The sequence below is a fragment of the Mirounga leonina genome, unplaced genomic scaffold, assembly GCF_011800145.1.
Source record: "Mirounga leonina isolate KUSES-001 unplaced genomic scaffold, KU_Mleo_1.0 Mir_126, whole genome shotgun sequence".
NCBI classification, from domain to species: domain Eukaryota; kingdom Metazoa; phylum Chordata; class Mammalia; order Carnivora; family Phocidae; genus Mirounga; species Mirounga leonina.
In genome coordinates, this window is record NW_023270314.1 from 17,699,560 (window position 1) to 17,713,963 (window position 14,404).

The 14,404-nt window shown below is 37.5% G+C and overlaps 1 protein-coding gene and 1 pseudogene across 1 annotated transcript in view; both read left to right on the top strand.

Moving 5' to 3' along the window:
- TAFA2 (TAFA chemokine like family member 2) overlaps window positions 1-14,404 on the top strand; it is a 451,862-nt gene that overhangs the window by 214,600 nt on the left and 222,858 nt on the right. The window lies entirely within an intron of this gene.
- Window positions 12,472-13,037, top strand: LOC118008643 (annotated as a pseudogene).

Consider the following 14,404-nt stretch of genomic DNA (forward strand, 5'->3'; position numbering starts at 1 on the left):
ACACCTGGATGGCTCAGTCAGTTAAGTGGCTGCCTTGGCTTGGGTCATGATCCTGGGGTCCTGGGATTGAACCCCCATCAGGTTCCTTGCTCACTGGGGAGCCTGCTTCTCCCTCTGCCTGCACTCTCCCTGCTTGTGCTCTCTCTTTCTCTTTGACAAATAAATAAAGTCTTTTTTTAAAAAATAAGCTGCCTTTATTCTCCTTCTTCTTCTTCTTTAAATTTAAATGTGGATTCATGGAGTGGGGAAGAGAATTAAAGAACTTTAAAATACATGAGAAGCCACCCATTTTTTTTCTCACCCAGTTGCTGGTGGGAATGTAGTCATTTTGGAAAGCAATCTGGTAGCACTTGGTGAAGTTAAGTTAGCATATGCTCCATGACTACTCACTCAGGCCTAGGTATACCTTATAGAAAATTCTAACAAAGGTGAAGGAATATGCTTGAGAATTATCTTTCTCATCTATCTATTTTCATGATGTTAGGAGGGATATTTGAGAGTTGGAGGCAACAAAGATGGTCCACAACTAGGGAATGGAGGAGGTAAAATGTGGAAGATGTATGCCTACTAAGGGTACTTCAAGACAACAAACTAGATATGAGTAGAGCAACATGGATAGACATTAGAGTTTGGATAGACAGTAAGAACCTGATATGAGTTAGGAGAGAAGAAACAACAAAAAATGAGATGCATAGTCTAATACTACTCTTGTAAATGAAACACACTGATATGAACTTAATATTTTTATAAAGATGGGCATGTTTAAGGACCTATAGCAAGCAGTTTAGGAAGGGAGCACTGTTTGGGGCAAGGGAGGATGAGGATTAACTAGAAATGAAACTAAAACAGGACAGAGGCTTTACAATAATGATGGTGGGCTATGAACTGCGAAAAATGATTAACTCTTCTTGCACCTGAGGTTCAAAACAGAGGAAAAGTCATGCTCTATTTGGAAATTAAATGATCTTTTCTGATTCTCATATATTGTGACTCCAGGAATACATTCCTGTGGGAGAAAGAGTATCTGGAAGTAATTTTAAATAATTCATGAGTATGAAATACACTTTAAAGATAACTTATGTAAAAGAAAAGAAAACATTTTCTAAATAAGCATTAGCAATAATGCTCCTGGTTAGTGTGGCATTTAGAATATTCTTTTATAGAACATGGGGTTGGTAAGGCTTGTCTATGGGGTATGGGAGGTGGGGAATGAACATAGAGGGCTGTTAATTATTCCTTTTTATCTCTTTATTTCCGAGATGCTTTCTTTGTGAGACTTCTCTTTCAGTCTCATTCATCATATCTGCATCTTTTACTAACTGGCCTCCTTTTAGGCCCCTTCATTATGGTGATGGAGCTGCCTGGGGTGGGCATTCTGCTATGCACTTACTTTGTGGCAATAGTGCTTTTTCTCTTTGAGACTGGTTTTTCTTTTTCTTTTTTAATTTAATTTTATTATGTTATGTTAGTCACCATACATTACACTGTTAGTTTCTGATGCAGTGTTCCATGATTCATTGCTTGCGCGCAATACCCAGTGCTCCATTCAACAAGTGCCCTCCCCAATACCCATCACCAGGCCAACCCATCCTCCCAGCCCCCTCCCCTCTAAAACCTTCAGTTTGTTTCTCAGAGTCCATAGTCTCTCATGGTTCATGAGACTGGTTTTTCTTCTCTTTTTTTCTTTCCTCTTATTTTCTCTGTTCTTAACTTCCTCCTTGTGAACTCTCCTTCCTTTCCCAACTCTGAATGACACTTTATCCAATTCAGGACATTTGGGCACTATACTTAAGTGAATTGCTAGAACACATATTACTTCACTCTTTCTGCACTGTTCCTATGCCCTGGCTATATAAATTCACTTGAATTTCAACAATTTTAAAGTGGAAAGGGTGAATTTAGGCTGCCAGCTTTCAGTTCTGAAATGATGATAGAGTACATGAATCACAATTTCACTAAATTTTTTCTGTTTGACTTTGTTCCTCTTTTTATTCAGGTGATATAATTTAAAACCCATGACCTTTGAGATGTTCTTTAGTGGCTTAATTTTAAGGACTTCATCAAAGATCTCCTTCTCTTGTTTATCCAGTAAGGCAGCAATTCCCTTTACCATATACCAATTCCACTTAGTTATTGGTTCCTCAAAGGATAATTACTATTTATCTAATTATGTGGTAAATGCAGGGACAGGTAATTAAACAATGTTCTACACAATTACAAAGTAATGGGTATTTGGGGGAGTTTGATCAGGATTCATTTTAATGGTAACTTATTTGATACCAAAAGAGAATAACATCAAGTTACTTGAAGGAAAATGGCAAATGTCATTTCATTTCACATTATACCTATTACAGTTTAGCATTGAAGAAGCAAAGTGTATTCTCCTGTGAAAATGAATTTCACACACTTTCCTAGTTGCTAGAGAACTAGGTTTTTGGTTTTTCTGATTGGGAGGCAGTTGCAAGTGTTCATTTAAGAAATATTGATTATCTCCTTGTGTGCCTAGTTTGAAAAGCAATGCAAATGAGGGCAAGAATCAGCAAACATAACTACGGCTCACTTGCGGCTTCAGTTCTTACAGTTTCTTGAAGTATGGTATGTTGGGGAGGAAAAACTTTCTTCTACCCTTCAAAGGTTCTTCTGGCTGGCCTAAGAATTTAATTGACAAGAGACAGATTAACAGGAGAAAATAAAATTTAATTTTGTTTGTACAAAAACCCCACATATATGAGAGGTTCAAAAACAGAAAAGTAAAATGAGGTATATATGCCATCCTGAGCTAAGCAATGGGACCAGGGCCTGGGGCTTCAAACTGGGGAGGAGGGCAATTCATAGGGCAGTAAGAAGAGCAAATGTTTGCCAATCAGATGTTTGTTCTGCCATACAGATGGGTCATGCAGATAAAATTTATCTCTGATAGTAAACCTAACTTTGGGAAAGACCCCCAATTTAGATTCTTCTAGGGTGTTAAACGAGGGGTAAATATTTCTCTTGAGCCTGCAGGGTCTTGATTGCCTTCAGCTTAAAATAGTCTACATGCCAAAGTGGCACATTTTGGGGAGACCTCTTCTGAGTCCTTTCAGATGCATGGACTACTGATATCACAGTCACTGGTGGAACTGTCAAATGTCAGTTTCTGCCCTCTACAGGTTTTAATTCAGCAGGCCTAGGTTGAGATGATAAAAATCTGTATTTTATCTAGATGGACTCAAATGCTCCCCAGATGAATCCAAAGCATCCTCAACTCTGAGAGCTGCCAATCATCAGGAGGACACCCAGGTCTGCTGTGCGCTAGTGTGTGTGGAGACCTGTGGACTGTTTCTTCTTCATCTTCTCCTCCCACTACTTCTGTCTGACCTACATGTATGCCAATTCAACTTTATTCTCATAGGCAACTTTCTCCTTTCTTTTCAATTTCAAAATACACTTTCATTTTTGAAATGATTAGTCCCCCAATAAGAGTATTTGTGACATTAATAAGAATATGTCTTGGAATGTGGGATATGATGTAGATAAGAATACTGTAAATGTAGTTAAGGATACTGGATTCACTAAATTCATTTTAGAATATATTTATAAAAGATGGTAGGCTTTTTGAGCTCCTCATTAAATTCTGCTTTCAAAATAAAGGTTAATTTAATTAGACAATTACTCAGGCAGGCAAAGTATTTTATATACATTATCCTTTTTAAGCTAACAATCTCATGTTGAGAGAAGTAATATTATAGTACTCATTTTCACATAGGAAATTGTGGCACAGAGAATCTAAGTAGCTTGCCCAAAGTTGCACAGCTCAATAAATACTCATGGCTAAGTAAAACCTGAATAATGTTGCTATGCGGGAGGAAGAATAATTTTCCTTTTACTCTTCGATGGAGTTCAGAACAAGTCTCCCCAAAATGTGCCACTTTGGCATGTGGACTATTTTCAGCTAAAGGCAATCAGGACCTAGCAGACTCAAGAAAAATTTTTACCTCTCCCTTTACCTAAAAGAATTTAAATAGGGAGTCTAGCCCAGAAAGAAAGCTATTACCAAGAGATAAATTTTTATCTGAATTACCTATCTGTATGACAGGACAAACATCTAATTACCAAAGATCTTCTTACCCTGTGAATCACTCTCCTCCTCTTTGAAGCCTCAAGCCCCTATCCCATTCCTTAGCTGAAGATGGCATAAAGCCTCAATTGCCAGAGTTGTCTCTGATCTTATATTCTTATCGGGGGGGCCCCATTAATGTGTAATTAAATTTGTTACTCTCTTGTTGGTCTGGCTTATGTTAATTTGGTTATTAGATCAGCCAAAGAGTCTAGAAGGGTAGAAGGAATTTTTTCCCTTCCCAGCACCTTCTAGGTTCTTGGCCAAAACATCCCCTATAATAAAAGTCATATTAACAGAAAAACAAACAGAAGTTTAATAACAGGTATACCTCCTGTTTAATGGGAGATACTCAGGAAAACTGAGTAATTGCCCCAAATGGCCCAAGGCAACATCTTAAAAAACATTCTTAGCTAAGGACAAAAGATGTTGGAGGAAGGGGAGGCCAACTAAGGGAGGTTACCAGGCAAAGGACAGTAATCCAGCGTATGGTTGCTATGCAGATTTGAGTCTATGCCTTCTCTGTAGATAATTTTCTAGAGATTTAGACATCCTCTTTGTATAGAAAAGGAGACACACTTACAAATGGAGATTCCCTTATAAATGGAAATATCTCTTAGAAAAGGGCAATTATATTTTGTTTTCACAGCTTCTCTTGTCTGCTATGTCCTAAAAATAATCATTATGCCAAAGAGACATATCCTGGGGGCAAATTCTACACCCCTTCACTGCTTAATCATGGTCAACATTGTAGGAATGTTTTCATTTTTATAAAAGAAATTATTAATCTAAAATAAAGAGACAAATCTTTACTGAAATTTGTGTTATGATTTCCTTCTTTCCTCTTTACGTTTTCCACCCTCTCACTACTCCCTCCAATCAAAAGATGTCTGTGTACTGATCAGAAGAATTGAGGACACCACTATGTTTGCATTGTAAGAGCCTGGCTGAAAGAAAGACTGATGCTCACAGAAGTGGTTGTTTTGCATTGATTTATCTTACGGTGAGAGAGACAAAATGAAAGAATGGCTGTGTACTCTAGGAAATGACAAAGACCTGTAGAATTAAATGAATGCAGCCTAGAGAAAGCTAGGCTTTTAAAAGTAGTGACAATTTTACTTCATTTGTCTACCAGCTGTTAAGTCATAAAATGCAATTTTATTCTTTTTAGAGGCCAGGTATGGGGTTACTGAGTGAGTTTTACAAAAGAAGAGGTGTTAGTCAGAAAGGGGTTGCTGACAGCAGTACATCCATTGTTTGAGCTTTGCAATGGAAGCCACAACAGTCAGTATACACTTGGGTGAATAATGTCAAATAGGAAGGTCATTTTCATTTCATAATTTGCTAGAGCTCTTCATAATATTTCTAGTGTAGATGTGAAAAACATAGACCATCTTTCAGGGAAGGAGATAATTAATATTAAGGATACTTACTTAATATTAATAACTTGGAGCCATTTTAAAATTTGGAGACAAAATATTCTATCCAAAAACCCTGCAAAAAGAAGAAGTGAAATGCTGATCACATCAATCATTTGATAAAGCTTAGGGAGAAAAGTCTACTTGAGTCTTTCATTTGGTATTAAAGTACATGTAGTTTATAATGCCAATTCATATGAAAAATTGCAAAATGTTTTGTGCTTAGAATTAGTTTTAAATTATCTCACTTTCTTTATAACGTTTGGATCTATTGTGGAGGAAGAATTTCCTCTGCTCTTCAGTCCTTCTAGCTGGACTAAGAATCAAATTGACATGAGACAGATTAACAGGATAAAGTCATATTTAGTTTTGTATGTACAGGGAATCGACACAGACATGAAATTCCAAGGACAATAAGGCAAAGTGAAGCTTAGATGAGCTAGTGAGAGGGGGATAGGGTCTGAGGATAGAAAGGGGAGGAAACCTATTAGCAGAAAGGTGAGAGATGTTTAGAAAACAATGGTTGCCCTTTTACGCAGATTTTTCGTTAAAGAGGAATCTCTGTTAATTGTTCTTTTTCTGGTAGGCATTTGAGGGGGAGATAAAGAGCTTTTCCTGAACCTGTTGCATTTTTATTGCTTTTAATCCAAAATAATATTCATGCCAAAGTGATCCATCTTGGGGTGGCCTGCTCTTGTTCCCTACAGATCATAATAAACAATGGTGATGTTGGGGAGGAAAAAAATTTCTAAGCCCTTCATGACTTCTAGCTGCACTAAGAATCAAATTGACAGAAGACAGAATAACAGAAAATCAAACAAAAGTTTAATAACATGTGTACCTACTGTATACATGAGAAAGACCTAGGAAAACTGAGTAACTTCCCAAAATGGCCAAAGCCATCACCTTAAATACCATCTCCAGCTACAGACAAAAGAAGGTGTTGGGAATGAGGAATCAGTTATGGGAGGTTACCAAAACAGCACAGTGAACAAGAGTAAGGTTGTTATGCAGATTTAAGTTCATGCTTTCTTCATTGATAACAGTTTCTAGAGTTTAGAGCCAATCCCTGGGGAAAACACCCTTAAAATGGAGATTTCCTTTATACATATAAATGCCTTTTACAAAAGAGTAACTTCTTGGATTTATGAGCTTTTCTGTGTCTGAAGTTTTTAAAAAATAACCAACTTGAATAGTCAGTGTTCAGTAATCCATAATAATCAATATTATTCATATTGAATAATCAGTATGCCAAAGAAGCATGTTTTGGGGCAGCAAAATTTGCTCCCCTACACTGTTCAGATAAAAGCTGATTTAGATGATTCATGTGTGTTTCTTTTTACTTGCAGGGAGGGTCCACTTTAAAATTGTTTTTATAATTTTTATTTTCAGAGTTATGTATGTTAAAAGATAAACTGGGGCATATTCAACATTTTAAGAGTTTAATTGACCAAAAATTGATTGAATCTGGCAGTGCCAAACCAGAAGTTGTTAGGAGCACTCTACCTACAGGAGCCAGGGAAAGACATAGAAAGAGTATGGAAGCAAAGAAAGGAAATTATTTGGCTACAGCTTAATGCCTAGTTGGGTGTTTGTGATTGGTTGTCCTTAGGTTTCAATTCTGTAACCTTGAGGCATTGAAAGGCTTCGGTTCTGGTTTGCTTACAAGGGCCACCATAGCATTAGGGCCATCTCGGTCTGATGGCCACCTTGTTTAATTCATGGAACAGTAACTCAGGTTGTTGAAAAAAAAAAAAGTACATTGCTTTTGATTGGGCAACTGGTGAGTCCATTAGCGGCTCACTGAAGAAGTTGAAAAGGCAAATTATCTCATCTTTGACTTTTTCATCTATAAGAAATTCTTCCAAACCAATGAAAATGGGCAAGTGATTTTTAAAGGTCTACCTTTTGATGTTTCAAAGTAAGAAAACAAATACCTAGAATCACACCTACCTCTGCATTAGAAACTGTGCAGATAATTTAGAAATCTATTGGTCATCAGGCTTTGGTCTGCTGGATTTGCATTTATAACAACTACTAACTCTTCCCAAAATGATTGACTGCATAAATGTTTGCACATAACTTTATCTTAAATATGTATTAGCAATTGGTAGTGCATGCCAGTTCTTAGATGAACTGGTGATAACTGAGGCTTTTTACCAGGCAGTCAATTTGCAGAAGTTTAAAAAACAAAAAGATCTTTTCCTCATTTACGTAGCACACAGGTTTTTTCACCAAAGGAAACTGCATTGATTACTAATTTAAATACTAGTATTCTATAAATCTTATAATCACATGTGCTGTAGAGACTGGATTGCATTCTGCTGTGAGCATTGTGCAAAAGATCAGCTGCTCCTGGGTGGTATTGCTACTGTAACAGTGTGAGTTGCACTTTTAATTTGTCTTTCCATCTGACAGCACATCTAATTATACTTTTTAAAATCTGTTTTAAATGATACTTAAACATTTCATTGAAAGATATTTACATATAAGTAAAGATTAAATAAACAATTAAAAATGATCTCATCAAATCCTTTTAATTCAACCACCCATTCAGTTGCATTTGAAATGTAATATATGTTTTGTTTTTCCTGAGCTAATTTTCAAGAGAACCAAAGAATGGCCAGACACTACTGATTAGAAGGGTGGTGAGAAATGAGAGATGACCTTTTCTGGCTTTGAAATTATTCAGTTACTTAATTTACATATCTGAGTATTTGGAAATCTTTTTGTACCGCTGAAATTCCTTTTAAATTTTCCTAGATGTACACATTTGGCAAGAGCAGTGAATAGGACAGGAGCATGTATTTTTTTAAATTAGAGATTGAAAGATTCAATCACACATCTTGAAATGACAGCAGGTTATAATTGCTTTTCTCTACTTCTCCTGCTTAGCTTTTTTCTGTCTCTGTCTTGATTTTCAATATTGTTAACCTAGTAGCTGGTCTACTTACTAGAGCATCATTATCTTTACATAGCAGAGTATATGCTCCTGTTCTCTCTCCCTCTCTCTTTTTGGAGAATTTTAATAAGAATTTTTATTGTATCAATGATGTTCTTTCTCCAGACATGTAATGATTTTGATTAGTATTTCAAACCATCCTCTAAGGCATTGGTTCTCAAACTTTGGTGTACATTTGGATCTTTAAAAAACAACTGATGTCTGGCTCTCACCCCTCAAAGATTATAATTTAGTTAGTCTGGGGTGCAGCTGGGGTCTAGGGATATTGGAACTCCCACATGATTCTGATGTGCAGCAAAGTCTAATCCTCTCAAGGAGTAATCAGGTTTCCTTTAAGGAGTTCTGTGTTGACACAGTGGTTTCCAACTTGTTGGCGTGTTGGAATTACCTGGGGAATATAAAAAAAATGATGCCTATGTTCCACCCTCCAGAGCTTGTGATTTAATTGCTCTGTATGACAGACTGGGATTTGGAATTTTTAAAAAACCCATGTGATTCTAATATGAAGACAAGTTTGGGAAGCACTGTGTTAAGCTATAATTAGAAAAAAGATCTAAGTGATATATATATATTTTTAAGGTTTTATTTATTTATTTGACAGAGAGACAGCCGGAGAGGGAACACAAGCAGGGGGAGTGGCAGAGGGAGAAGCAGGCTTGCCGCTGAGCAGGGAGCTGGACGTGGGGCTGGATCCTAGGACCCTGGGATCATGACCTGAGCTGAAGGCAGACGCTCAATGACTGAGCCACCCAGGTGCCCCCTAAGTGATATTTTCTAAGGAAATCAGAACTTAAATATATTTTCAACATGTAGTCCTAGTTGGAGGCTATGTACTTGATTATAATAAGAGATGAAATATAATTTCCCCTTGACTGTTAACATTATGTAAGTTGGGAGGGTTGGAGGCACTTGGAACTCTTAAAACATTTTTGTAGTGCACTTTTAATTTGCATTCATACGTGTGTTCCCAGGGAGAAGACATGGACACAAATGACCTTTACTAATAGTATCTATAATCTGTCTTTGACAGATGTATAGAAACATGCATTTTTAAATGAGTGTTATATATTTGAAAAGGAACAAACAAATTGCTTTTATATAATTCACATGAATATTTTTATTTGGGGACATAATATAGTAAGTCTTCCAATTTCTGTTACCAGTATTTGAATGAGGTATTGAGGTAGACGGGAAAATAATTCTTAAAGTGTAAGTTACTTGATTTGGGTCACTAGATTTTTGTGTAAGACAGATCCTCTATTTCCTAATAACGGGTTTAAACAGTTGACTGCAGTTCAGCGGTTACCTTCCACTTTCCCTCAGACATTCCTAGTATGGCAGCTTTGTTTTGCCAGCTCATCTCCTGTTGCCCAGCTGCACCTCCAGATGATTTATTGTTGCCAATAATCTCTATTTCCAATGACACGTTTGTTCTTAGCTACAAATCATTTGATCTTTTAAAAAAGTCATTCTACTTGTTCTTCTTCCACTACATATTCTTTATTCTGTCCAGTTTTTTACTCCTGGAAGCTACTGTGATTATCATCATGATTTAATCATAGTACCTCTGAAAAAATAAAGAAAGAGACCTATATCCACACAAACACAACAAGCTCAAAATGCTGCATGTGGGCTTGAAGTAATGACCCTGAGAGTGAGGCCCATGTTGTGTGTCTCTTATTTTTATATAGTGGTTTAAAATGAGCAAGTTGCTTTAGTGTGCATTACTACTAAGCCATGTAAGATGTAGGGGGCTGAAGCTCAAGTTTATTATATTAACATACCATTGTACAGAACGGAGCTCAAAAAAAGTGGTGTTTGGCTTGGAGAATGGAGTGAGTTAGGGAAAAGTAAGAATACTGACAGAGTTGTAATGGAAGTGCCAGTAAAGGTGTTATAGAAGATACACTGTGTAGATAATATAGCATGATGAAAGGTCCAGAAATTGGAATAAACAAGTTGTATGTGGAAGAAGAAAATGAGGTCAGCTGAGCAGAATTTTTTTTTTTATTTTACTTTCTAAATCTTTAACCATCTTTACTTCCACCTAGGAGAGTAGCTAATGTGGGAAGGAGATAAGGAACATCTTTTCAACGTGTTTTAAATGATAATATGTTGCAGTGATATCTATTAAGTGATAAATACCCATTGAACCAACATGAAGACCTCATTAAACAATGGTTGACCATGGGGACATTACCAGGCCAGAACCAAGATTACAGCAGTGGGGGACTGCACACCTATTGATGAGGTTCAGTGCTCATGTGTATATGCTATTTGGACTATTATTTTCCTTATTGGAGAATGTCTGACAGTGGTGAATAGATCATCTTTATCTTTCCCCCCAATTCATATAATACTATGCAGAAACAGGTACTCCATAAATCCTGACTGTAAGTGCTTATCATTTTGCTTTCTTCTGATATGTTTTCACTCCTCCTGTCAGTATTCTTGATTGCTTTTCAAGTTTTGAATAGGAATGCTTAGTATTTCAAAGGAGGACATCCCTGTGAACATTATTTTGAATGGTTCAAGGAGCTGGTTCAACTTTTACTTGAGTTTCCAGTGCTTTGCATTAGTAGAGATTGAAAGAAGTGTGGCAGCCTGCCAGTGCTATTTGATATAATGCATGTGTTGTGCTGGACATGTTTCATTCAAAGTGATAGAAGGAACAATGGGGGCGTAGTGTGTTCCTTTAGAATCAAGTCATTGCACTAGATACATAATGGATGGCTGTTAGATTCTCTTTAACTTATCCTTTACAGTTAAGCTATTGTGTTTGAGGACTTTGAACTTCCTCTGATATAGGACCCCCATGGAGCATGGATGGTTATTCCCAGTCTTTATGTCACTTCTTTGGAGCAAGTTAAGTCCTTGGGTTCTTCTTGGTAACCCCAGTGGGCCTAGCCCAGTGTTTATATTTAGCAGGTGATTAATTAGTGTCTCTTTTTTTTTTTAATTTTTTTTATTCTTATGTTAATCCCCATACATTACATCATTAGTTTTAGAGGTAGTGTTCCATGATTCATTGTTTGTGCATAACACCCAATGCTCCATGCAGAATGTGCCCTCCTCAATACCCATCACCAGGCTAACCCATCCTCCCACTCCCCCCTCCCCTCTAGAACCCTCAGTTTGTTTTTCAGAGTCCATCGTCTCTCATGGTTCGTCTACCCCTCTGATTTCCCCCCCTTCATTCTTCCCCTCCTGCTACCTTCTTCTTCTTTTTTTTTTCTTAACATATATTGCATTATTTGTTTCTCTTGATTGAGTTGATGACTGCCTACTTTCAGAATGCTACATGTGCTTCTCTGAATACTTAACACAATAGAATATACACATAGAAAAAGATACACTCAAATGTCACCTCCTCCCTGAAGCTTGACCCTCGAGAAAAGATCAAGACACCCTGTGATCTAGTCCCTCAGCATTTCTCATTTTTAATCTGGAGCAACTTAACATTTCTTTGTAATAATATATGCATTCTTTCCCCAGGTCAGCTTGGGTATTCTTCTTCTGTATGTCTTCTGCTCATGTGGAAACTTACTTAACACAATAGAATATGTATATAGAAAAAGACACACATAGAAAAGTGACTATTTCATTGAGTGGTAGAACATAAGGAGTTTTATATTTATTAGAGAAATCTCTCACTCCAGTGTTGTAAATACGTCTAGATAGTTTAAAACACCTCAAATAAGAAAGGAGGAAGATAGAAGTTATGTTAGCATAGCTGCAAGGAAGAACAAAATGGGCTTTCCTCCAATTATTCTTGAAATGGAATTACCCCATGCAATGTGTATCTACTTCCCTTGGATGCTAGTGAGCACAGCTCTTCTCCAGTGGATTCCATTAAGTGTTCGTTGAAAACTTATATGCTCAGCCATGGCCTTGACGTGTATGATTTAAAAGATGATTAATAGTTTTTTGGCTTTCGGCTCGGGGAGGCAAAGGTGCAACTTTCTTTGGTTGTCCCGAATCTGGGTTCATTGACACCAGCCACCTCCGCCATGCTGCCTAAGTTCGACCCCAACGAGACCAAAGTCGTGTACCTGAGGTACGCCAGTAGCGAAGTCGGGGCCATGTCTGCCCTGGCCCCAAAGATTGGCCTGCTGGGTCTGTCTCCAAAAAAGGTCGGTGATGACATCGCCAAGGCAACCAGTGATTGGAAGGGTCTAAGGATTACAATGATAACTGTCCATTCAGAACAGACAGGCCCAGATTGAAGTGGTACCTTCTGCCTCTGCCCTGATTATCAAAGCCCTCAAGGAACCAGCAAGAGACAAAAAGAAGCAGAAAAACATTAAGCACTGTGGAAATATCACTTTTGATGAGATTGTCGATATTGCCCAACAGATGCGACACCGATCTTTAGCCAGAGAACTTTCTGGAACCATTAAAGGAATCCTGGGGACTGCCCAGTCTGTGGGCTGCAATGTTGACGGCCGCCACCCTCATGACATCATAGATGACATCAACAGTGGTGCGGTGGAATGCCCAGCTAGTTAACTACAAAGGAAAATGTTTCAATAAAGGATCATTTGACAACCAAAAAAAAAAAGATGATTAATACTCACTCATACCTGTTAGATTAGAAAAAGAAATGGAAAGTAACAAGTGTTGGTGAGGATGAAGAGAAATCGGAACTCTTATGCACTGTTGGTGGGAATGTAAAATGGTACAGCTTGCTGTGGAAAACAGTATGGTGGTTTCTCAAAAAGTTGAAAATAGAGCTCCCATATGATCTACCAATTAAACTTATTGGTGTATATCCCAAAGAATTGAAAGCAAGGTCTTGAGATTTCATAGAACCATGTTTGTAGCAGCATTATTCATAAGTGCCAAAAGGTGCAAACAACTCAAGTGTCCATCTATAGATGAATAGATAAATAAAATGTGGTATGTACACATTTGGATGGAATGTTATTCATTCTTGAAAAAAAGCAAAATTCTAACATATGTTACAACATGAGTGAACCTGGAAGAGCACATTATGGTAAGTAAAATAAGCCAGTCACACATACATATAAAAAACCCCCCAAAACTACAATTCCAATTAAATGAGGTACCTGAAACTGTCAAATTCATGGATACAAAAAGTAGAAGGTCATCACCAGAAGCTGGGGGGAAAAACGGAATGGGGAGTTATTGTTTAATGGGTATAGAATTTCAATTTGGTAAGATGAAAAGAGTCCTGGAGATGGATGGTGGCGATGGTCTTTAACACAGCTGAACTGTACACTTAAATTTTACTATCTTAATCATTTTTATGTTTTGTATACCCCCCCCCACACCAACACAATAATTAAGACACAGTTCCTGCCTTAAGTGTTTTACAGCCTCTTTGTGGTGATGAGGTAAATGAGGTTATACTTACTTAAGGGGAATAGTAAAAGATGAGTGAGCTGCATGTAGAAAGAAGGAAGAAAGGTAGAGGACACTGGGAGAGACATATGAAGAAACTGGAGGCTAGGATGGCTGAAGCTCAGAGGATGCACCAAGTAGACAGTGGTATTAGATGAGCCTTGAGAGGGAGGCAGGGTCCATATTTTTCAGAAATTTCTAGGCCACACGATAGATTTAGTCTTTAACCTGAAGACTTGTTCATCAAATGCAATCAAATGTATCTCTGATGAGGTGTTTTGGGGGTTGCACAGTTCCATATTATTCTCAGGTTCCCATAATTAGGGCCACTGATCTGCTTGCAACCTCTGTTTTGTTTTGCCTTCAAAGTGTCATTTATGACTAGTTGAGGAGTAATAGCTCCATGATATTGTCAAAGTACTCTTAGAATAGTCCATCCCTGGGAATTGGACTTCTTGTTGCTCCTGAGTTTCAGTTGGCTCTTGGAACCTAGCATTTTTTTTATTTTTCTTACAGTTTTATTGAGGTAAAATTGACAAGATATTGACAGTGTGATGACTTGAT